This window comes from Rhinatrema bivittatum, chromosome 12 (assembly GCF_901001135.1).
Source record: "Rhinatrema bivittatum chromosome 12, aRhiBiv1.1, whole genome shotgun sequence".
NCBI lineage: Eukaryota > Metazoa > Chordata > Amphibia > Gymnophiona > Rhinatrematidae > Rhinatrema > Rhinatrema bivittatum.
The window spans coordinates 39,420,763-39,445,289 of record NC_042626.1 but is presented as its reverse complement, the minus strand read 5'-3'; positions in this window follow the sequence as shown (position 1 = coordinate 39,445,289).

Genomic DNA, 24,527 nt, shown 5'->3' with positions numbered 1-24,527 from the left:
TGAACCTCAGATTGATTTGCTGGAGAAATAGGTCAAATTTGAACCTTCTCCAGAAACATCATTATCATTGCTCCAAAAGCTTCCACAGATTTCATTGTTGTTGCAGTAAACAAAAAAAAAACAAAAAAAATCAAGATTTAGTTTTCTGGCTGGACAAAGGTCAGAATCTGATAATCTGATCTGGGCCAACACCAGGTTGAGGAAAACTAGATTTACCTCCAACCATGATAAGGCTAGGTGGTGTGTATATATATGCTAACACTCCAGCACACCTACAAGAGGGAGCTGAGAGAGAAACCCAGCAGATCTCTTTGTCTGCATAGTAAGAAAATGGTATATTTTTCCTGTCTGACAAATGCGAGGGAACCTTCCTCCTAAATCAGACTGTGTCAGCACTGCATTGTATGCTCTCTAACATAATAAATCAGCTGTTTTATAGCAAATGGAGACCTGCAGAGCAATTTCTGGATAAGTACTACTTCTCTGCGATGGCAATTTTAGAAGCCTCATCTAATAATGCACTGCTTAGGAAACTCACCAGAAGAAAGGCTGGACTCCAAACAAATCTATCGTCTGCTGTCAGAGCTCCATTAAGCTTTATGGATTCAAACTGTTAAACATATTTACTGAGCCATAACAGCTGCTACCCAGCAGCTTTCAAATTATAACATACATGTGGAACAAGGAATAAATGATTGATATTAAATGTGGGCCCTATGTACTTAGCATTTTTCCCAAGGAAACGAAGAGATCAATATTCAAAGAATTTGTCCAGCTAACTTTTGGAGTTAGCCAGACAAAACCTGAGATTTTAATATTTCCCCCTGCTCCCTGGCTAAATGTTGTGCAGGGTGTTCTCGGGCATGATTTCACTTTGTTCGGGCAGCAATGAATATCAGCACTTCCTATTCAAAGTTACAGGCTGATGCAGTAAGCATTAAGAAACTGTGCACTGGATTTTTAACATCCAGATTATTGGGTTTTTTTAAAACTCCTGATGCCGTAAGCTAATGAAATGCAACTGCATCAGGAGTTTTAAAAGAGCGGATTTAGAGTAAAATATGCATTTGGCATAGGTCAATGCACATTTTAACTCAGGAAGGGGAGAGGGGAGAAGCAACCCTGACAGGCCATAAGTGATGGCAGCCGCCACTACTTAGCCAGATAAATACTGATTTTTACTTATCCGGTTGCCACTTACCCAGATAAGTCAATATTTAACCACGGATATTTTAAAACTTTTTGAATGTTCAAACTGTTTATTAAGAAAATTAACAGAACAAAGAAATCAGTATGCAGCGTTTGGTGACTCTTATGCATACTACATACAATGTGATACAATTTATATGCTCCAACTATGTCACCTCCTCTCAACTGTTACGGTTTACATTTTTTTACAGCATTCTTCCCCAATTTTAGGGCAGACCCGGAGTTACATTTCCACTGCTAAAAAAGGTGCACTGGCTAGATGCAGTCTCTTTGCATGGGGCAGTGCTGCTTAATGTCCTCATGCATGTGACTCCCATGCTAAGCAATACTTACGTTAAAAAAATGCATGTTTTCTGCGCACAAAATTCCTTGCTGCATCGGCAGTAAGTTTTGTGCATAAAAAATGCACGTTGAAGTGCAGGCAGAAAGGTGCGTTCAGGTGAATGCATGTTTCTGCATTGGCCGGTAAGTCAGGTAAGTCTGGTTGGACAAATACTTGTCCTAAAGTTATCCAGATAGCAGTATATTCAACAGAATACTTATTTGGATAAGGTCCTCTGAATATCCAGTTAAAGTCATCCATAACTTTACCTGGATAACTTTTCCTGCTTGCTGGTTTACTCAGTTTGGACCTCACTGGGGCCTGTATACTAAAGGTTTTCTCCCATTTTGTGACTAGGAGGAATAATATGTAGTACATAGAACCCAAATAGGAGAAAACCTTTAGTATATAGGCTCCTATAATTTACTGTGTCTGAAGGTATCCAGTGGTCCCCAAGACCAAATGTTGCTGCAAAAATTCTTGCCCACATATATTTTCTATTCAGTGAAGAATGGAAAACAGATGATCAGATTTGCTGTGCAAGTTCTAAGTTCTGTGCATACAAAGGACAATATTGCTGCTCCAAGTGTAAGTTTCCAGTCAGGATCATCCTGGTTGAACCTTACCTGAGTTAGTGATGCATGAAAGTTATAGTCCCATTACTGCCATTCTTTTCTCAATATGAAATCAGTTGGGTAGCAATATTTTTATTTATTTATTTAAAAGTTTTTATATACCGCACAATAAGGCATTTGTATGTCCGTCTAGGCAGTTTAATTATTATGTTGTTCTTTCTTCCCTCTTCTCTTCATGAAGTCAGTGTGCCAGATATGTTCTACTAGACCATCTGCTCCAGAGGTGCCTATATATGTTTCTAAAGTATTAAATTGCAGTGTATTGGGATCCTGTTTGGATGAAATATGTTATATATTATTATTATTATTATTAGGGGCTCTAGAACAGGGCTTGGTCAGTAGAAATGTGTTCTAGGATAAATTCTAAGTGGAATGCACTTGGCCTCTACTTATGGGGTTGAGTAATGATTCATTATGAGGTTTAGTAAGGGGATATCTCTTTAAGTGATGTTGTAGGGAAGAACTTCTAAGGTAGAGCTTCCCAAACTGTAAGTCATGACCCCCAAATGAGGTCCCAAGTGTCTCAAATGGCAGTGCTCTTTGGGCACCAGCAACAGCAGCAATAGTAGTGGAAGTATGGGGTTTGTAAGCTAACATGCACTCACAGGTCCTGCAGTGGTCCCATTCTGTAGTAACAGGAAAGCCCTGCATGAGGAGGGATCAGGACCTGAAAATTTGCACTAACTCACAGGCCCTGTGCTGACTTTCAATACTAGTGCTTTGCCTGCTTTCAGATCATCAAGTTTTGGAGCAGCCATGAGGAGAGGGAAGGGTTGAGTGTACATGGGCCACTGGAGTTGCCACTACTCTTCTCTCCTCACTCACCACTGAACCTACCCATGACAAAAAGCATCAGCCTGCCCTCTAGTCCTTCCCTGTTACTCTGGCTAGGGGGATGTTTGGAGGAGGGGCTTGTTTGAAGGGAGAGATCAGATGCAGGAGGGGTTTAAGGGTTTAATCAACTGGAGAGGAATTGGCTGTGGATGGTGAGAAAGATGGGATGACAGAAGATCAATTGCAGGATGTAAGAAAGTTGCTGGGAGAAGAGAGGAGCTCATAGTAACATAGTATTGTCGGCAGAAAAAGACCAAATAGGCCATCCAGTCTGCCCAGCAAGTTTTTTATGGTAGAACAGCTGCTCCATGCGGGTTACCTCCATAAATCTGTAAAGGATAGTAACTGCTGCTCTGTGCAGGTTACCCCCATGCCCTATATTAAGGATAGTAATACTTAAAATCAAAATCAAGCAACTGTCAAACCATTAACAAAATTACTGCTAGCAATAATTTTACGTGGTGAGCAGTCTTCCTGATAATTCAGTTAATGCTGCTTGAATATGCTTTGCCTTTGGACTTGGCCAAAGAAGCAGGCCTGTGCTTTATCCCTAATATCAGCTTATCAATATCCTAGACTGTAAAAATTCAGGGCCCAGCATTGGCTGTCTTCAGAATCCAATATCCCTTCTGCTCCCTCCCCCCATCAAAACAGAGAGCGATGTTCCAGTTGCATCAAATGCATCAAGGCTAATTCGTTAAGAGTACTAACTTCCGCTCTGTATAGATTACCCCCATGCACCCTTTCCTTCATGGTCATCCACAAGCCTTTAGGGATCCACAGTGTTTATACCATGCTCTTTTGAATTTGTTCACTCAGCTGTTGGGATTTGAAAGAAGGGTTGTAAGAGAGAAGGTGAGACTGGGAAATGAGAGAGATAGGATGGGGATAAGATTGAGGAGGGAATGGGGGAGGGGTGAGAGGGAGGGGTTGGAGATTGAGAGGGAGAATGGAGTAACTGGAGAGGGAGGTGGTTGAGAGAGGGAATCAGGTGGAGTGTGGGGAAAATATGAGTGGAGTGACTGTTGGAGGGGGACCAGACCCTTGCTAATTTGTTTTTGTCATCCGCTAGGGTCATGTGAATTTTCAAGGGCTAAAATGAGGTCACATTGGCTGAAAGTTTGGGAAGCCCTGTTCTAAGGGGAATGTGTATGGGTACAATATAAGGTGAGGCTTAGGATAGGAAGGAAGTTGTGGATCAAGTTACTGGAGTGAAGCTAGAGTCAGGGAATTTCTTTCCTTCCTTTTAGCCACTAGTCGGTGTCCAGAAGGCCAATGGCTCCAGGAGTCACAGAATGGACCTTTGGGCAATGCTATTGAGCCACCTGGGAGGAATCATGTATGGGTTTCTATCTTATGACCAGGGAAAAAGATGTAAGCGGATTTGTGAGTACTGAATGCTATCTCTTTTGAAAAGAATGGGCTAAGGGCTAGTTTCTGGGCTGACGGGGAAGTAAAGAAAGGAGCTGATATTATTCGGAAAGTGATTTTTGGAGGAAGTGTGTTTGTTGTTGTTGTTACTGCTACTAATGCTGTAATAATCTGTGTACCCTGAGAAATCAGTGCTTTCTATGAGTTTTATTCTGGCTGTTGATATCTCCAGATTGTAAAATAAGAAGTTTGTTTGAAGAAACCCTTTGGAATGAGACCCTCCGTTTTCCTAAGGCATGGACTCCATAGAGGTCACTGTTAGTTATGCAAGAGGTTGGAGAGTAGGCAGAGAGGGGAAAGAGGCTTTTGGTGGAGCTTTTCCTATCCAGCATGGTATTTACAGCTCTGCCCTCTGAGCCAGGTCTACTACATCATTTTTGCTTTTGAACCCACATAGAGATTGGTGACCAGCTTACAAACAGGCATCCCTTTATGTGCCCCAAAAGGAGGTTATATGATTATTATTATTATTATTATTATTGTGTAGTCATCTGCAAGCTCTAGATGTGACATCATTAGACAATAACTGAGGGTTTTCTGATACTAAAATGAACAGGAAGAATAAACAGTTCTAAATAGTTATCTGGCTATAATTTAGCTGGATAAAAAAAGATGCATTCCAGGGAGGGTTTGAATTATCCAGCTAACTTAGACGAATATCGAGTATAAATTACCCAACTTTATGTAGTCGAATAATGTGCTGCTTAACCAGATATCTTTAAAAGATATCCAGTTAAGTTACACTGTCAAAACTAAAAGGACCCCAAACAAACAAATTAAAGGGCCAGCGGACTGATTCCCTTCCTCCCCCCAAAAGCTCATGCATAGCCCTGTTGGCTATGCTATTTTTAAAGTCCCCAGGTTTACAAGCCCAGGCCCCCCAGGCCCCAGTTTTTGCTGCAAAGGAAGATCAACTTTCCCTGCTTCCCTCCCCTGCCACCCACAGTACTGATATTTGAGTTTGCAACCCCCCCCCCCCCCCCAATCCCCTCTGAACTTCCCCATCTCCCTGATACCTGAAACTTCACTGCCAGTAGCAAGGGACCCACTTCCCTACTCCCAGAGCCTCCAGCACATTGTCTGCCCACACAAGGACTGATAATTTAAAAACTTTCTCAGCTATATTCAAATATAGCCGGTTAGGGATTTAACATTATCTGGCTACATGTAGCTGGATCATTTTAGATTAATATAATTTTAGCTGGATAACGTGTCCACTAAATTCCCTACTGAATATTGGCCTTAGAGCTGGTTAGATCCGCTTGATAAGAAACTGGTCGCAGTAGAAGCCCCTTGATAAGCAATTTGTAGTATATCCCATCCCAGCATTATAGCACAGAACATTTCTACCAATCAAAGCAATAGCTTGAGCACACAACAATCTGATATTTACAACCACAGAATGGACTGTATTCTTGCAAATGCTGCTGCCTGATTTAGAAAATGATCTCATACTTCAGCTCTCAAAGCTTGCCATAGAAATCCTGATGATATTTGGAATCACAGAATGAAGAGAAAGACGATTGGCATTTCCATTACACATGGAAATCTTCAGCAATCACCAATTATGAAGAATGATATACACTATATAAAGAAATGACCAGCTTTTGAGGGCAATAACAATAAGATACTGCTCAAGAGGGTTCAAAAGCTACTGAGATTGCCCTAAAGAGATGTTTAAAGTAGTAATGAATTTGCTAGGTAATCCCTTCACATCTTCTACCGTCTCTGCCACAGTCCCAGACAGGGAAAGTTTGGTATCTCTCTTTGTTTCTAAAACTGAGAATTTGCAGTAGGAAACAGAGGGTAAAGATACAGTTTTAGATGATGATGACTGGAGTGTGTCACTCTAATTCCAGATGATCAGGAATTGGGGAGAGATGAGAAGGTGTTAGATCAGGTATTGGACAAGTTCAAGATCTGAAAAATATAACAGGTAAAACTAGAGCTACCTATTTACTTTGGACCCCATGTCCATCCAAAATTATAAAATCCTACTTTGATGACGAGCTTTGTTGGCTGAGAGATGTGGTGAATGCTTTTTTGGATCAGGACCACATACCAGCTGTTTGACAGTCCATTATTACACTGAACTTAAAAAACTCTAACCTTGATCCCTCTTTTAACTAAAATTATCACCCCATTTCCAACATTCCTTACCTAGCAAAAATAATTTAGAAATCAGTAACAGCTTTAGATCACAGCTTTCTTGAAAAACACAGATGACCTTGATTCTAGCCAAGTTGGTTTCTGTTGCATTTGGCAGTCCGTGGGCAGCTCCCATGGACTGCCTCACTCACCTTCCCTGGCTGGGCCAGTCATGCTGCTCATCAATGCAGCGAATGCTTCCAGCTAAGTCACACGGCAGAAAGTGACTCCCTGTTGTGTCGAGACGCCGCCAGCAAGATGCCATCAACAGCACTCGCCAATCCTCCCCTTAGGCACATGTGTGCACCATTGCCTGGGATTTAAAGGGACCATGACAGGAAAGTCCCTGCATCCCCTACAGATGACATCATCAGGACTACCCTATGTAAGGACAGCTCCCCAGAAGCAACTTGCCTCAGCAACAGGTCCAGCTATTCCTAGTAGTGCATGTTGCTGTCAGCATTCCAGTCTTTGTCCAGCTTGTCTTCAGTATTCATGTAGCTTGTCTTCAGTCCTCATCCAGCTTGTTTTCATTTTTTGCCCCAGCCTGTTCTATCCTCCGTTGCATGCTTCCCTTGCCTGCCTGCCCCAGCCTATCCGTCCCTCTTCCTCTCCTTCAGACGGATACCCTGTTCTAATCCCTGCCTGTACTTCAGATATGCCTGACCTCTGTCTGCCTCTGACCACTGCCTGGAATTCAGATACACCTGACATGTGCCTGCCTCTGACCACTGCCTGGACCTCAGATATGCCTGACTGCCGCCTGCTTCTGACCACTGCCTGGATCCTGGATATGCCTGACCGCTGCCTGGATCCTGGATATGCCTGACCGCTGCCTGCCTACAACCATAGCTAGTATGGACCTTCTCTTCTGCATCAGCAGAGACCCCCACCTAACTCCTGCTGGCAACAGTACCCAAAGGCTCAACCCAAGTGGATTGTGGACTGGTATAGGTGAAAGTCCTGACCGGTCTTTGCTTCACCTAGTCCACCTGCCAATGGTGAGAACCTGCAGGGCTTCTCCCTGCAGGTAGCGTCAATCTTGCCTTGGCCCAAGGGTCCACAGACACAGCAGTTTCACTACATGCATAAGTATGAAGCTGCACTAGTAATTCTTCTAGTCTGTTCCAGTGCATTTGACTTAATCATTCAATATTACTGAAAAGTTGCAGAGAGAGAGTGAGAAGAGTGGGGTGAGTGAGAGGGGAAGGAAGGGTGTTGAGTGAGAAGGGAGGAGAGGAAAGGGCAGGTGAGAGAGTAGAGGGGAGGGAAGGGGGTTGAGTGAGAAGGGGAGGAAAGGAAGGTGAATGAGAAGATAGTGGTGGGATGAGTGAGGGGGTGTGAGGAGAAGAGGAGCATGAGAGGGAAAAGGGAAAAGGGTGGGAAGTAGAGAAGGAGCAAGAATGTATAGGGGTTTGTGAGTGGAAGAGAGTTCAGGGCTGCCTAGGGTGCTACCGTTTTGGGGGCAGCACAGCATTGACAGGACTATGACGATTGTGCCTCCTTGTCCTTCCCACTTGTATGGTCCCGGAAGAGAAAGTTGTGTTGCATCGCTCTGCTCAGGTGGGCTGAAGGAGGCACAGGCACCATGGCCATAAGGAGTAGGTGCAATGTCAGCCTGTGTGGTCAGAAGAAATCAGGAGTAACATCTGTCCATTCCCCAGGAATAAAAAGGAGTCCTTCTGGCTGTGTGGGGCTTGTAAGTCAAGCTCAGGGTTTTAAATTTGGCCCTGTAGCGTACCAGTAGTCTGGAGTTTCTGTAGGGCAGGTGTGATGTGCTCTCGCCTTCTGCAGCCCTCTAAATGTTGTGCTGCAGTAGACTAAATTAATTGAACTTGATGAATGTCCTTCATTTTCTGGCTGCTACATAGCACACTATGGGTTCAAGAAATAAATGTTCAGGTTCCCGATACTGGAATTTCTTTAGGAACCCATGAACTCCCCTTAAAACTACAGATTAGGAACCTTGTGATCCAGTTAGACTTGGCATTAACAATATAGCTACAAACTGAGGCAAGCATCAAAAGCTACTTCTTTCACCTCCTCTGAATATAGAAACTTCACCCATAAAACATAAATCTTAGCTTCATTCATCCCTGATCCCATTTCTCTCTATTCACTGTGATAGACACCCGCAGACATTTGAAAGCATGGATCATGCCTGAAGCACACCATTGTTCTTGGAAAGAGTATCTTGTCTTTTCTTTATTCAAAGCCTCCTTTCTTTCCTTTCAAGGCCTTGGATAAAAGTGCAGAGGTAAAGATGTACATTGGACCTAATTTTCAAAAGCATGTGCATGCTTAAAACTGGGTTTTACATGTGTAAATGTACTTTAGCCATGTAAGTGGGCTTTTGAAAATTGCTACAATATATGCCAGTGAATTGTCAATAGGTTTTACCCATATTACATGCACTTAATGTGTGTAAATGGCTTTTGAAAATTGCTGTGATAGTATTTAACTCCTTTGAAAATACACCTGTTTGAGTTTCACTGGAATGGTATTCCTCTGAAAAGTCATAACAGGCAGTATAAAGCATAGGTTAAATCTGCTCAGTTTTCTTTTCTTGATTCTTGCTGAGTTAAAAAGGATTGGTCCAAGTTGGCCTTCTTTCCCCTTGTTTATTTTATTAGACAATGACATCAGTGGGATGTGATGATGTCACCATGAACAGGGAGAACACAATTTGAGCTATATGCTTTATTTTCACAAAGCAGAATTATCAAACCTTTATCAGTTGTCAGCGAACACGCCCTGTTGCCTGTTTGATGAGTAACTAAAGAAAAAAATAGCCAAAGGGAAACATACCATACATGAAATGGCTAGTTTAATGTAAGATCTTGTTAGCACAAGTAATTTCCGTAACACCTTGCTGACTGTGTCATGAGTCAAATCTGAATCCTAGCAGGGTGCAACACATTTCCTCTTTTCCTGATTGAGCTAGCCAGCTATTGCACATTTGTCTGTACATCTTTACCTGCAAGGCAAAGTTTGTCAAATGTATTATTTCTTGGAGGTCACTCACTTGTTCTGTAATTTGGTAAAATGATTTAAGATTTCCTGTTGGATAAAAGAGGAAATGAAAGGAAATAGGTATTTAGTCAGATAACTCACTAGTTATCTGGATAAATTAATATTTGGGTACTTATCCAGCTAAACATTAGCCAGATATCGTATTAGGGATGTCCCAGGGATGTTTCAGAGATGAGTTATATTAGCTGGCAAAGTTATCCGGCAAACTTCAATATTCCTCTCTTTAATCCTCAGCCTCTCTCCTACATCTTGGATTGTCCTTCCCTCTCCATCCACCCAATAAGCAGTCCCCATTCCCTCTCCCTCCAGCCTCATTCCTTCTCCCCCACTCTCCACACTATCCAGGATACTCTCTCCCCTTGCTAAAAGGTCCTGCAGCAATCCCAGGTTTCCTTGGTCACAAGAAGCCTGTGCAGTAGAAAGGGGCAGGGTTGCTGCAGGACCTTTAGTCGCACACACACACCTCAGCTTCAGGCCCTGCAGTGATTTTTCTTTGCTGTTGTTCCCCCCGCTGGGCCTAGACCAGACAAAAAGGTAAAGAGGGGGAGATGGGGGAGAATCTGGGAAGGAGCCATTGGGTGGGTAAAGAGGAGAGAGAAGCTGGGAAGGTGCCACTGGGGAGAGAGAGGAAATGAGAGAAAAGGATAAGGCTATGGGGGAATAGGAATAAGAGGAACAAGGTAAAGGCCACGGGGGAAGGAACAGAAACACAGAAACATGATGACAGGAAAAAAAAGCCCATTATTCCCTATCTAGTCTGCCCATCGGAGGGCGAGGAGCCATGATTTGTGGGAGTGGGATGGGGGCTGTGGGCAATGGGTGAGAACTACTGAACTGGCTGATAACACTTCACTTATGGTTTGAGTGGGCATGGATGATGGATCCAAAGTGACTGTGCTGTGGCTCCATGCACCAGACGGTAACATAATAATAAGCACCATCTGCTAATGCTACTAGCCTGGGGAAGGGGAGAAAGCAGAGAATAAGCCTGGTTCAGCCTGCTCCTTCTGCCACCTGGGTGGTTTAAAGCAGAAAATTGGGGTGTGCTCTACTGCTGAATTCACTGACCAGCTCAGCTGTGACAGGCTGCCGCCCCCTCTGAGCCACCGCCCTATGCAAATGCACAGCTTGTACAATGTGTGGCACCAGGCCTGCTTGCCAAGGTCACAAGACATGTGTTGAGAAGGGAGTGTTTAGTGTGCCCTTGGGCCTCAGCCCGGACCCGGACCTTCAGGGCCGAACCGAGGGTTGATGGTGGGCTCCGCATGGCTAACGGGCTGACCCTCTGCCAGGCCAGCAAGCTCCCAAGGCCAGCATCCAAGGATGTTGGAAGATGAATGGTCCTCCGACCATTCCGAGCCATTTCAGACCTGCTGCGAACAGCATGGAGCAGCAGGCCTGGCCTGAGGTTGAGGGCAGGCAGAGGCCTTGACATGAAGACAGAACTATGGTCGATGCGACGGCATCACAGACAAGACACTTGACAACAACTGGGTTGATGCATTGATGCATCGGCATCACGGACGAGGAACTTGACATCCATACAGGGCAAGACACAAGGCATGGACATTGGCACTGTCTCGCAGGGCACCCTACTCAGGCCACCCGCGGGACTGAGTTGCGGACCACCCTGTCCCACTACGTGCCCTACACAGCCCTAGCAGGCTGGTCATGGACCACGAGGAGAGCGGAACAGCGCAGGGAAGACCCAGACAAGGAGGAACTCCAATGACGAAGCCGGTGTATCCGAAGCTTCCCCCAAGGCTGGCAGGAACGGAGGCTCAAGAGCACAGGGACACTTCCCACCTGCAAGCCACCTCATTCTCGGGCATACACCATCCAAGAGCACCGGCTTACAGGAGCAGAAGGCTCAGGAGCACCAGATGAAGACACGGGGAAGAACATCCTGGAAGGAAGACACATCAGGACATGGAGGAACATAGCGAGACATCAGGACATGGACCGGGCCCTCAGGCGAAACATCAAGACATGGATACATGGTACGAAGCAGACGAGATGAGGAGCTCCACGAAGAACAGAAGACCTTACAAGGCTCTGGCAGGCAGGAGCCTCCAGAGAGAAGTCACAATGATGCAAGGCGAAGAGCAGACTGATGGAGGAGCCCTTTATAGGGCTAAAGCAGGAAGTCCCATCAAAGGTGGGGCCAGCACACTTCCTGTGCCTGGCCCTTTAAATTCAGTGGAGAGGCGCGGCCGCGCGCCTAGGAAGCAAGCAGGAAGCAGCAGGGAGCTGTGCAGGACCGCGAACAGTGGTCTGCACTGTCATCATCGCGTATAGACGCTGGCAGAGCCTGGGGAGCAGGCCCTGCCGTCGGCAGCGGCTCCAGCTGCTCCGGAGAGCTCCGGGGGCAGCTCCAGCCACCGGACCAGCCCAGGGATGCGGCCTTAGCATCGCGAAGATGGACATGGCGTCGGGGGCAGTCCCAGCCCCGAGGAAGATGTAGAAAGGCCACTGCCCCGACCGCGGGGCAGAGGACACTCCAAGGCGGCCTCCGGGCCGCGTGGCAAGACAGACCGCGGCTCCAGCCACGTATAGGGCCCTACGGTGGCGTCCTGCCATGTTGGGAGAGGAACAGCAGCAACAGGGTGAGTGCCTGCTCGCGGGGAGGCCCGCGGGCAGAACAGTTCATAACAAAGTGTCAGTGGAATCTGAACCCTGGTTTCCCGGGTTCTCAGTCCAATGCTTTAAACACTAGATCGTTCCTTTTCCCTGTTGGGAAGAATAATTCTGGAGGCAGATGTAATATTTGCATTGCTGCCCTTTCATAAGTTGGATTGTTGCTGTTGAGGTCTGGGAATTAGGGCTGTTATTGGCAGATTTGCTATATAGGTTCTGAGTGATTTTTTTTTTCTGGTTTGTAAGCATCTGGGAATGGAGGGAGTTTGTTTCACTGTTACTAAGAATCAAAACAATTTCTAAATGTTTTTGTATGATAAGTAGTAAGGGCAACATCCTAGTTCAGATCTGAGCTAATGAACAGGAAACTTCAAAGACCAAATGAAGCCACTGCACTGGTTCCAATTGCAGCAGTACTTGCTGAACTGGTGAATCAAGGAGATAGGCCAATAATTCATACCAGCTACTGAATTAAAACATTTATGTTTTAACTGTCAAGGAAAAACAGTAGGAGCTGCAAATATGTGCTGAAGCACAAAAGATTTTGGTATCTGAAAAGCAAGATCATGGAGGGAAAAGATATAGGGTAATGGAGTATTAAGAATATAAGAACATAAGAAATTGCCATGCTGGGTCAGACCAAGGGTCCATCAAGCCCAGCATCCCGTCTCCAACAGAGGCCAAACCAGGCCACAAGAAACTGGCAAGTACCCAAACACTAAGAAGATCCCATGCCACTGATGCAATTCCCTAAGTAAATTTGATTAATAGCCGTTAATGGACTTCTCCTCCAAAAACTTATCCAAACCTTTTTTGAACCCAGCTACACAAACTGCACTATTCATATCCTCTGGCAACAAATTCGAGAGCTTTATTGTGCGTTGAGTGAAAAAGAATTTTCTCCGATTAGTCTTAAATGTGCTACTTGCTAACTTCATGGAATGCCCCCTAGTCCTTCTATTATTCGAAAGTGTAAATAACCAATTCACATCTACCCGTTCAAGACCTCTCATGATCTTAAAGACCTCTATCATATCCCCTCTCAGCCGTCTCTTCTCCAAGCTGAACAGCCCTAACCTCTTCAGCCTTTCCTCGTAGGAGAGCTGTTCCATCCCATGTATCATTTTGGTTGCCCTTCTCTGTACCTTCTCCATCGCAACTATATCTTTTTTGAGATGCGGCGACCAGAATTGTACTCAGTATTCCAGGTGCGGTCTCACCATGGAGCGATAGAGGCATTATGACATTTTCCATTTTATTAATCAGTCCCTTCCTAATAATTCCTAACATTCTGTTTGCTTTTTTGACTGCTGCAGCACACTGAGCCAACAATTTTAAAGTATTATCCACTATGATGCCTAGCTCTTTTTCCTGGGTGGTAGCTCCTAATATGGAACCTAACATCGTGTAACTACAGCAAGGGTTATTTTTCCCTATATGCAACACCTTGCACTTGTCCACATTAAATTTCATCTGCCATTTGGATGCCCAATCTTCCAGTCTTGCAAGGTCCTCCAGTAATGTATCACAATCCGCTTGTGATTTAACTACTCTGAATAATTTTGTATCACCTGCAAATTTGATAACCTCACTCATTGTATTCCTTTCCAGATCATTTATATATATATATTGAAAAGCACCAGTCCAAGTACAGATCCCTGAGGCACTCCACTGTTTACCCTTTTCCACTGAGAAAACTGACCATTTAATCCTATTCTCTGTTTCCTGTCTTTTAACCAGTTTGTAATCCACGAAAGGACATCGCCCCCTATCCCATGACTTTTTAGTTTTCTTCGAAGCCTCTCATGAGGGACTTTGTCAAACGCCTTCTGAAAATCCACATACACTACATCTACCTGTTCACCTTTATCCACATGTTTATTAACCCCTTCAAAAAAATGAAGCAGATTTGTTAGGCAAGACTTCCCTTGGGTATATCCATGTTGACTGTGTTCCATTAAACCATGACTTTCTATATGCTCTACGATTTTGATCTTGAGAATAGTTTCCACTATTTTTCCCGGCACTGAAGTCAGGCTCACTGGTCTATAGTTACCCGGGTCGCCCCTGGAGCCTTTTTTAAATATTGGTGTTACATTGGCCACCCTCCAGTCTTCAGGTACAATGGATGATTTTAATGATAGGTTACAAATTTTAGCTAATAGATCAGAAATTTCATTTTTGGGCCTAGTTTCATCAAATCACAGTAAATAAAGCTGAAATATAGCACGTTCATGGGCAACGATAAAAAGATTGGCATGGTTAGAGAAACTAATGACATACTGCACCACGAATGTAAATATCATGTCGCATATTTTTTCATGTTGCGTGACGCACCACTGCGTCATGCATCCTTTACGCCTCACACGTTATTTTACGTTGGTGCATTTTTTTTTTGTTTATATGTACCGGCTTCCTGAAGCTGCCTCTTTGAGGGTGTGTCAGGCATTGTAGAGAGAGGAGAGGAGGCAAGTTAGTGATTAGTGGTTAGTAGAGATGTGCTTCATTTTTTTATCCCGGATCGGGCTACGGGTCCAGTTCGGAAAAACGATTGCACATCACTAGTGGTTAGTTGGAGTTTAGGAGCTTTTTCTTGTGATTACCTGAGTGAGTTGTCCTGTTTAGTATTCTGATCTGTTTATCTTTAGATTTGTCTCTTGTCTTTATCTTTGTGTGGAAGTTTTTGTGTATTTGTCAAGTTTGTCTGTCTGTCCCTCTGTGTGGGGGAGGAATGAGGAGTGGCAAGGCATGGAGGAGTACTGTGGAGAGGAGTAGTAAGGAGCAGGAGAGGATGGGGCATGGGAGGCATGGGGGAGAGGAGAGGAGGAGGGCAGGAGGGAGGAGAGGAAGAAGGAGGAGGAGGGCAGGAATGGTAAGAGGAAAAGCAAAAAGAGTAGGGATGAGAGAAGTGTTAGGAGGACACATGAGGGGAAAGGGGGTAGGCAGGTGAGTGTGGCAGGAGGAGGACAGCAGGGTAGGGCTAGACAAGGGGCAGTGGGGGGAGTTGTCAGGGTAGGTGCAGGAGAGTGGAGAGGAAGGGAAGGGAGTGGGAAGTGGGAAGAAGAGTGAGGATAGCGACACCTCTCCAGAAGTGGAAGTGGCAACCTGATCCTCTGGTCAGGCAGCAGGTTGGTCATGTCTACCCGCTTACAAGTTTGGTGTAACTTGTAACAACGAGCAGCTCATCACCGGCGTCCTTCAGAATTACCATCCGCTGTTCAGCAACCAGGCTGGGACGACCCCCAGGGCTTCTAAGGACTAGATATGGCCATATTGCAACACAGCGGCATGAAGAGGCCTGTAGAGCAGGTGACCAACCACTAGTGCTTGTGGACACATATGAAAATGAGGAGAGGAATGTGATTTACACTGATGACTTGGGTTTGACATGTGGCTATGTGAAGATATGTCTGGCATTTGATTGGTGGTATTTTGCATTTATAAAACCAGTAAGGTTGGAAGGTTTGGAGCATTCAGCCATTTTGAGAGATGGGTTGAATAAGGTGAGACGTTTAGTGTGATTGTGGATGTGTGCGTTAGAAGGAAATTGGTCCTGGAGATATTAAATAGTTCTAATTTTTTAAATTTTTATTTGTGTTTTATTTTCAGAATGGTAACCCCTGATGCAGGCGGCCATGTCCACCAAAACATGAGCTCATGTCTGGTGATTTAACAGAGAGAATTTACAGACAGCAGGATCCAGAGATTAACTTATATTGAAATAAAAACAAACTTTCCTAGTTGAATGTCTTTTTGATATAGAGTATATAATAAAATTAGTGTAGGGGGTTTAAAGGAATTTCTCTAATGGAACTGGCAAATGAATGACAACATAAGTGTTTAATATTGATACTGTTTGGGGCCCACTGTGTGGTGAGGCAGTGAATGTAAATTTGAGTAATGCATACATTTTTCTGATGCTGGGTTCTGTAAATTATATGAATTATTAAATTTAGTAAAATAGTGATTGGTGGGATTACAAACTGAGTAAAAATTGTAGACTGCTTTCAAGTAATTAGTATATGACAAAAATCTGTCAATCATATTGCAACCTGCCCATCAAATGAAAGGAAAACGTTGCTACAGAGTACCATAGAGGAGGGGGTGCCACCAAAGAGGGGAGTCTGATACAGAAATCTTTGCAGGGTCTGAAGGCAGAAGCTGTGCATCTGACTTCTCAGGCACACAAGAAGATCCTGTCTGCCCTCTTTCAAGTGAAGAGACAGGGCACCTGCAGAGACCCAATGCTGCTTCCTGGCCTAGATGAAATCCAGCAGCTTTCGCTGGGTCTGGGCAAGAAACTCCTTTGGGGGGCTTAGGGCAGGCAGCCGATGCCACAACATGCTGGACACCAGCTCATTTGCCCCCATGACTCTCCCACAGTATTGTATTTGAAAAAACCTCTTAAAGTGAGAAAAACCAATTATAAATACATATATACTAATTTCTCACTAAATGTGGGACATATGGAACAGATACACTGTGTTAATCCAGCAACCATCATAATGCACTAGGTTCCAGGTAATGTACCGGGTAACCCTTAAGAGCTGAAAGCTTCTATGTGCAGAAAGGCATAATCATCCTTGCTTTGGAATATATTGTCTCTTATTAAGCTAGAAACTTGATTAGCTTATAAGTTAGAATAGTACTTAACTTGAATCTCAATATTGAGTGCCGCTATATGCCGCTGAATGCCGCGTCGTGCTGTGATCAGAAAAGCTCTTGAATTTGTTTTGTCTTTACTCATATCAGGATCCAAATGTGTGCGCCGTTAAGCAATGGGACTATGGTACTTTCAGTTTACTGTATATGTCTCTTATTTTTAAACAGAAGAAGCCACATACCTTTTACATACACAATTACAGTATGTTCATAAAATCTGTTGCATCCACAAGCTTGCTGTACCCCTAAGGAAGGAAGATATTCTGAAACTCTGCAGCGTCGGGTGTTTTAACAGCGAGCGCTTAAAGTTTACCAGAAAGGAAACTATTGGCAGGACTTCTACTCTAAGAGCCCTATACGGGAGATATAACTACGGACCTGTAAGGAATCCTTTTCTGATCACAGCATGAAGCGGCATTCAGCGGCATTTCATATTGAGAACGCAGCACATAGCAGCACTCAATATTGAGATTCAAGTTAAGTGGGGGGATGGTAAACCATCCCTTAATCTCTTCTTGACCTCTTGGCAGCTTTATCAGGATGTCTCACCTGTAAGATTGTGAATGTCTCAAGGTGTGCTCCTTGTGATCTCAGTTCCCCCAGGACACTTAGGTGCACAACTAGGACCCCAGCCAGGAGGAGGGGGGGGGGGGGAAATTTGAGAGAATAACTTTTGATCCCATCTCGTTGAGTAGTTCTAAGGGGTGGAAATCCTCTCCCACCACCAGCCCCTCTGTGAGCGTCCGGTGGGTGGTGGACAGAATGGTGAGGAAGATATAGCTTTGCCGTATATGTTCCCACACCATGATGTTCTTGGACCCACCAGTTCTGCCATTGTCGAGGCATAATCTTGGATATCCTCTTCCTTAAGCATCGGACAGTGTTTACAACACATGTTTGCACTGATTCCGGTGAGCTTGGCCTTGTTTGAAGATAAGAAATGCCATACTGTGTCAGATCAAGGGTCCATCAAGCCCAGTCTTAGGAACAGTATTAGTGTTGTCTCCAGCCACTACCGCTGTCTATGATGGTTTGGGGGTGGTTGGTATTGGATGTTCTGGATTAGCATGAATGGGATAAGTGTTCTTCCTCGAAATGGTAATGAGTCTTAATTTTCTCCTCCTTCTTTGGGGACTTCTCTTTTTTTGGATGGGACTCCAGCCACATCAGCATCAACATTGTCTGATGAGTTATAAGGGGCGATGACAAGAACAGCAAGTCTATCATAGAGGGATCCTTTGAAGGAAGGGGCAGTAGCAGGCTTGGATTTCTCAGTGATGATCAGATGGGTTTGGACTTGGCGATGGCATCCTTCCCACAGTCTTTGGGGCAAGGACGTTTCCACCCATAATGGCGCTATCTGGGGTGAACATTCCATTTCCTGCCAGGCAGTGGGCAAACATGTTCCCACCCATGACGGTGCTACTCAGGGTAAGCACACCATGCTCCCTCAGGGCAACTGGGTAAGGAACAATCCCACTCAGGTAATGCAGCTTGATGGAAATGAGACTCTCAGGGCAATTGGAGCAGTAGCAGTCTCACCCAGGATGGTGCATTCTGATGGAAGCGTGACTGTCCCTCCTGGGGTACATGGAGCAGACGTGATCCCACCCTGAATGGCACACTCAAAGGAAGGTGTTGCAGTTCTATTCAGGGTGTGTGGGGCACATTCTGCTTGTAGAAGGATGACTTGGGTTTGCATGATACATAGCCCCTCTATGATTGGTTTTACTTGAGCTGCTTCTGGCAGCAGGGTAATGTATTGAGGGGTCAAAGTAGTTCTATCCAAGAGCACTGTAATATATTAGGTGCCTCCTGGGGTAGAAAAAGAATACTCTTGAAACCTCACGCTTCTGGGATGGTTGGGGCTTTCCTGGGGCCAGAAACCACCCACACTAAATCAACTGCTGAGGTCTCTGCTAGGGAAAAAGGTCCAATGAGCTTGGGAAAGGGTGGTATGCTAAGGGCTTTTTCTTTTGCTGTGGCAGTCATTGCTGTGGTGTTCCACAAGATTATGGGGGGGGGGGGGGGGGGGGACGGACACTGCTTGCCTCCTTGGACTTGGAGGGCTGGGAGCGGCTTCAAGTATGGTCCTGCAACAGTGAGGACTCTGATGGTGAGTGTTTATACTATGCCCAGTGGCCCTTTAAACTTCTGGTATGGAGGGAATGCAGAGAGCTCAACTCCCTCCCCTCTGCTCTTGCCAGAAATCTTGGACATCATGTGCTAGATCGGAATGCAAGAGCTTTGCAAAAAGGAGTCCAGAGAGTGAGAGAAAAAAGTGCAGAAAAACAGGTGGGGATAGGGTAAAGGAAAAGCAGGTCCTGATTTGTCTGCAGTCAGGCGGCCAACAGAAAATAAAAAACTGCAGCCTGCTTTCAAATAAACCTGGCAGCGCTAATAAAGAAGGAGGAAAGGACCAAGTGTGGCGAAAATATTACACTTACCTATCCACTTATAGGCTGCTTATGAATGGTAGGGGGTGGAAAGGGGATGGGGGGGAAGAAGAGAGAAGAAAAACTAAAATATAGTAGTTTCAGGCTTAACTTCAGCTAAGGAATATGAAGGTGGCCAGCGAGGCAGACAACAAACTCACATACACAGAAAAGAAAAAAACCCTCCAGTTAAATGAACAAAAATACCTCTCTAAACATAAAACAGTAATTTGAGAGGTCTGCAGGTATTTAATAGGATTTCATAAGCTCCTCAAAGACACACTTTTTTGTCCTTGCGTTCCAGAATGACACTTGACTGCGCTCTCTGTTTTTGCCGGTCTGCACTGTGACAGTGAGTTTAACTGTTGCTTTGCTAGTTTTGAACACCTGGCTTGAAGTTGCTTTTTATGAGTTTCTGTGATGCATTAAGAATGTGTATCTAATTGTGATTTATTGTGAATGTTGTTTGTAATCCGCTGAGATTTGCGGCTCAGCGGACTATAAATCTGATACACGTGAAGGGTAATAGTAACTGCCATTCTGTGCAGGTTATCTCCATGCAGTAATGTTGCACTCAAAGTTAAAAGAGGTTAACCCATTTCTTCATTTCCATCCTCTGGCCTCTAGGGATCTGCGGTGTTTGTCCCATGTCCTCTTGAATTCCATTACGGGTCACTATCTTCATCACCTCTTCCAGGAGGGCGATCCAGACATTCACCACCCTCTCTGTAAAGAAATATTTCCTGATGGATCTGAGTCATCCCCTTGGAGTTCATATCATGATCCCTAGTTGTATAGTTTCCTTTCCAATGGAAAAGGTTTGATCTTTGTGCATCATTGATACCGTTCAGTTAGCTAAAGGTTTGTATCAATCTGTCTTGCACCTCCTCTCTTCCAGGATATACATATTTTTAGATCCTTCAGCCTCTTCTCATAGGTCTTCTCATACAGACTCCGCACATTTTGGTCACCTTCCTCTGGACCGCTTCCATCCTGTTTTTATCCTTTTTGAGGTTATGGTTTCCAGAAATGAACACAGTACTCCAGGTGAGGCCTCGGCAAAGACTTGTACAAGGGCATTATCACTTCCCTTTTCCTACTGGTTATTCCTTTCTATGCAGCCCAGCATCCCTGTGGCTTTAGCTAATGCCTTGTAACATTGTTTCACTGCCTTCAGATCACCCCCAAGGTCCCTCTCCTGGTCTGCACACATTAATCTCCCCCACCCATTGCATACAGCTCTTTTGGATTCTTGCACCCCAAATATATAGCTCTGCACTGACTTGCACTGAATTCCAGCTGCCAACCCTTCGACCAAGCTTTCTTAAACCACTTGTCATTCTCTCTACTCCTTCCAGCATGTCCACTCTGCTGCAGATCTTAGTACCATTCACAAAAAAAACAAATGTTTCCTTCTAACCTAGAACTCACCGTAAGAGGTCCTGCGCTTGTGTCCAGGTTTGTCTTGCCACAAAATCCCTCCGTATTTATAAACATGTTTTTATTTTTTAAATTCTTATACCCTGCATATTCCATGTATCAGTTCACAGCAGCTTACGGTAAATGCACATAATAAATAAACAGTAAAATAAACTAAAAAAAAACCAAAACATTCGCAAATTCAAAGAGAAGAAAAACTCAGAAAAGACAGAAGAAAGCCCCCATTACTGAAATGCCTGGTCAAAAAAGCAGGTCTTAAGCTCCTCTTTCCAACTCCTGGCTCAGGGGTCTCTCCTCCCTCTCCCATGTTTTGCAGTGGCAAGGACAGAATGTGGCCTAGGAGCCGCTGGTATAAAAGCTGCATCCACTGCTGAACTGTTGACCATTCTAAAGGCCATATTCCTCCATTTCCCTCCTTTTAATCCAGCTCTACTTGCAAAAAGCAAGGTCTAGTCCAATATTTATCTGTTACAGCACTTAATGGAGAGGGCATCAGTGACAGCTGTCCAACTCCTGGAGGTTGTGATGACTTTTGATCTTTTGGCCTTCTCTCAAAATTAGGGATTTGCCAACCTTCGCCCCTTTTTTGCTGCCACTTTCGTCCTCTTTGTGTCTTCCAACAGCTTGGGGCAGGGGAGTTGCCTCATTTTGTGTTGTTCCACCACCTCCAGGAGCTTTTAAGCTGCTCTTGGGAGTGGGAGGCCATTTTGTGAGGTTTTATCCTCTGCCCAACTCCTTCTGTCTCTTGCTGTTCCAGGATTTAACCCCGGAGGGGATATGACTAAGGACAGCACTTGAGGGAATCTCATTACAGGTCCTGGGGGGGGGGGTTGTGGGTGCTAATCTCAGGGAACCAAATTGGTCCAAGCTCTTCCCAGACTCAGGTGGCCCAGCAGCACCACTCCTGGATCTGCCAGGTTGTGCTTAGGCATCATCCTTCCAGCGCTTATAAATCCTGGAGGCGGGCAGGGACAAGAAATGCTGTTTCAGCTTTTTTTTCCCTGGGGATTTTTCCTTGGCATTTGAAAAGGGAAGAAAGAAATAAGGGGAAGGGCGAGTCCCAAATTCAATACCAAAAAGGAAAAAGAAAAAAACAGTCAAGCCAAGACTAAAGAGTAAAAAAAAAAAAAAAGTTACTTCCAGTCCTTTTTAGGAAAAAAAAAGAGTTTGAGAGATGAAAAAACTGGGGCTGGTGCAGTGATTCAAGGCAACTGTCTGGGGGAGAGCAAAAAAACCAGCAAAAGATACAAAGAAACTAAAAGGGGAAAAAAGGGCCAGTTACTTTGAATCAAACAGCAGCAGCAACAGGACTTTTTTTCCCAAGACTTTCTGTTTAAGGCTGAGAGAAGGCCTCACCAAACAATTTGAAATTAAAAAAAGGAACTCAGAACTACTTCCCCTAAAGTTGTAGGGAATCCTCTTTCTACTCAAGAAATTAGCCCAAGGCCAGAAGGGACCAAAAGAGGTCTAGGTGTTACGAGGGGGTTTTCGTGTGCTCTTGGGCCTCGGCCCGACCCCAGACGGATCCGGGGCCGAACCGAGGGTTGGCAACATGTCCCAGCATGGCGGAGACATGGTCTTACCCTCTGCCAGGCCTGCAAGCTCCCAAGGCCAACAAGATGATGTTGGAAGGCGAACAGTTCTCCGACCGTTCCAAGCCCTTTTGGACCTGCCGCTTAGGATTGGCATGGAGCAGCAGGCCGGCCTGAGGATGAGGGCAGACGGAGGCCTTGACACAAAGACATGAGACTATGACTGTGGCGAAGACATCACAGATGAAGGCTGATGCGAAGACATGACACCAAGGCTGATGCGAAGACATGACACCAAGGCTGATGCGACGGCATCACAGACAAGACGAGGAACTTGACGAAGTCCAGACGAGAAGCTGGGAAGGATGAACGTTGGCACTGTCTCTCAGGGTGCCCTAAACAGCCCACTTTCACGGGCGGACCCAATGGGCTGGTCGCGGACCACCCTGTCCCACTACGCGCCCTATACAGCCCTAGGAGGCTGGTCACGGACCATGAGGAGAGCGGGACAAGCGCAGAAAGGAATCCAGCCGAGGCGGGACTTCGATGATGGAGCCGGTGTCATCCGGAGCACCACAAAGGCTGGCAGGACAGGACGGCTCAGGAGCACAGGACAAGAGTCCACTGCCGGCATCTCTACAAATAGAGACGTGTCACCCGGAGATCCATGGCCAGCAGAATGGAAGGCCCAAGAACACAAGAACAAACACCAAGGAGGGCTGGAACAGCAGGAAGGCTGAGACATGAGGAAACCTGGACAAGGACCTCAGGCGACGAAGACATGGCAAGAAGCAGACGAGACGAGGAGCTCCACGAAGAACACAAGGGACCTGTCGGAGCGCTGGAAGGCAGAATCCTCCAGGACTGAAGTAACCGATGCAAGGCCAAGAGGAAATGCAGGAACAGCCCTTTTATAGGGCTGGCACAGGAAACAGTCTGAAGGTGGGTGCAGCGGTCCTGCACCGACGTCAACGTCGCAAAGAAGCAGGGCAGGACCCAGACGCAGGCCCCGACGGCAGCGGCTCCTGCCACTGCAGGAGGCCCCGAGGGCGGCTCCAGCTGCCAATCCAGACCAGGGCGTGCGGCCTCCAGCTGCGAAGATGGCTAGGACGTCGGCAGTGGCTCCAGCCGCGAAGAGGCAGAGAATTCCACGGCTCCAGCCACGGCAAAGCAGAGCAAGGTGGGTGGCCTCTGGGCCGTGTGAGGAAGGCAAGTCCGCAGCTCCGGCCGCAAGGAAGGCCCGACTTCGGCGGCGTCCAGCCGCATCGGGCAGCAGCAAGCAACATGGGGTAAGGTGCCTGCTCGCGGGGGAACCCGCGGGCAGAGTCCATAACACTAGGAGCAGAAGGAATAGTAGCAAGAGAAAACCAAGCTCTTACAGCGTGGAGCGGCTGCCCTGCAGAACCCACCTCTCAAGGGTTAACAAATAGAGGATAATGAAGAGAGAACAGGAAGGCTCCTCCCCTCAGGAGCCTATGGGCACTGAGGAGCCAACCAGAAACAAAGACAAAAAAAACCCACTGGCTTGGTTTTTGATTTGCCATGGTGTTTGAAGTGTAAGTGAAAAGCCATAGGGGTGAGATGCCTGTCTGTGTTTCTCCATTCTTGGGGGCCGATGCAATATTATTCACAGAAAGGGAGGCGCCATGCAATATGCAAATAAGGGGGTCACGCTAGCAAGGAGGCGCTAGAGTCACTTGCGTGACCTTAGCGCCTCCTTGCTAACGCGACCCCGCGTTTACCGGCGGTCTGCTGGTTATGAACACCGACGCCAATAAACTCGTCTGCAGTCAGCCAGTTTTGAAAACTGATGCTGAGTTTATCGGTGTCGGTTTTCATTACTGCAACCGGCCGGTTATGAGCAGGCAGAGGTTTTGGTTTTTTTTAACTTTTAAAAAAGTACAGAAAAGTAGAGTATGATGAGCAGTTCAGCTGCAATCTGGCAGTTAACCCTAGCTTGGATTGGGATAAAAAAGATATTGATCTGTGGTGCTCCAAGATCACCTCCTACAGGCCGGTGCAGGAGATCATACCTGGTTTTTCAGGCAATGCTTACCAGCCTAGCTCATGGAATGCAACTCGCCACCCAGGCTTTTCAGGGAGTCTGCCTTTTCACCCTGGGCAGAGTTTTACTCTGCTCTCGAGATTCAGGGGTGGGAGGTGGGGGCATGCAACCAACACAACCTCTCTGTTGGGTTGTATAATGCCG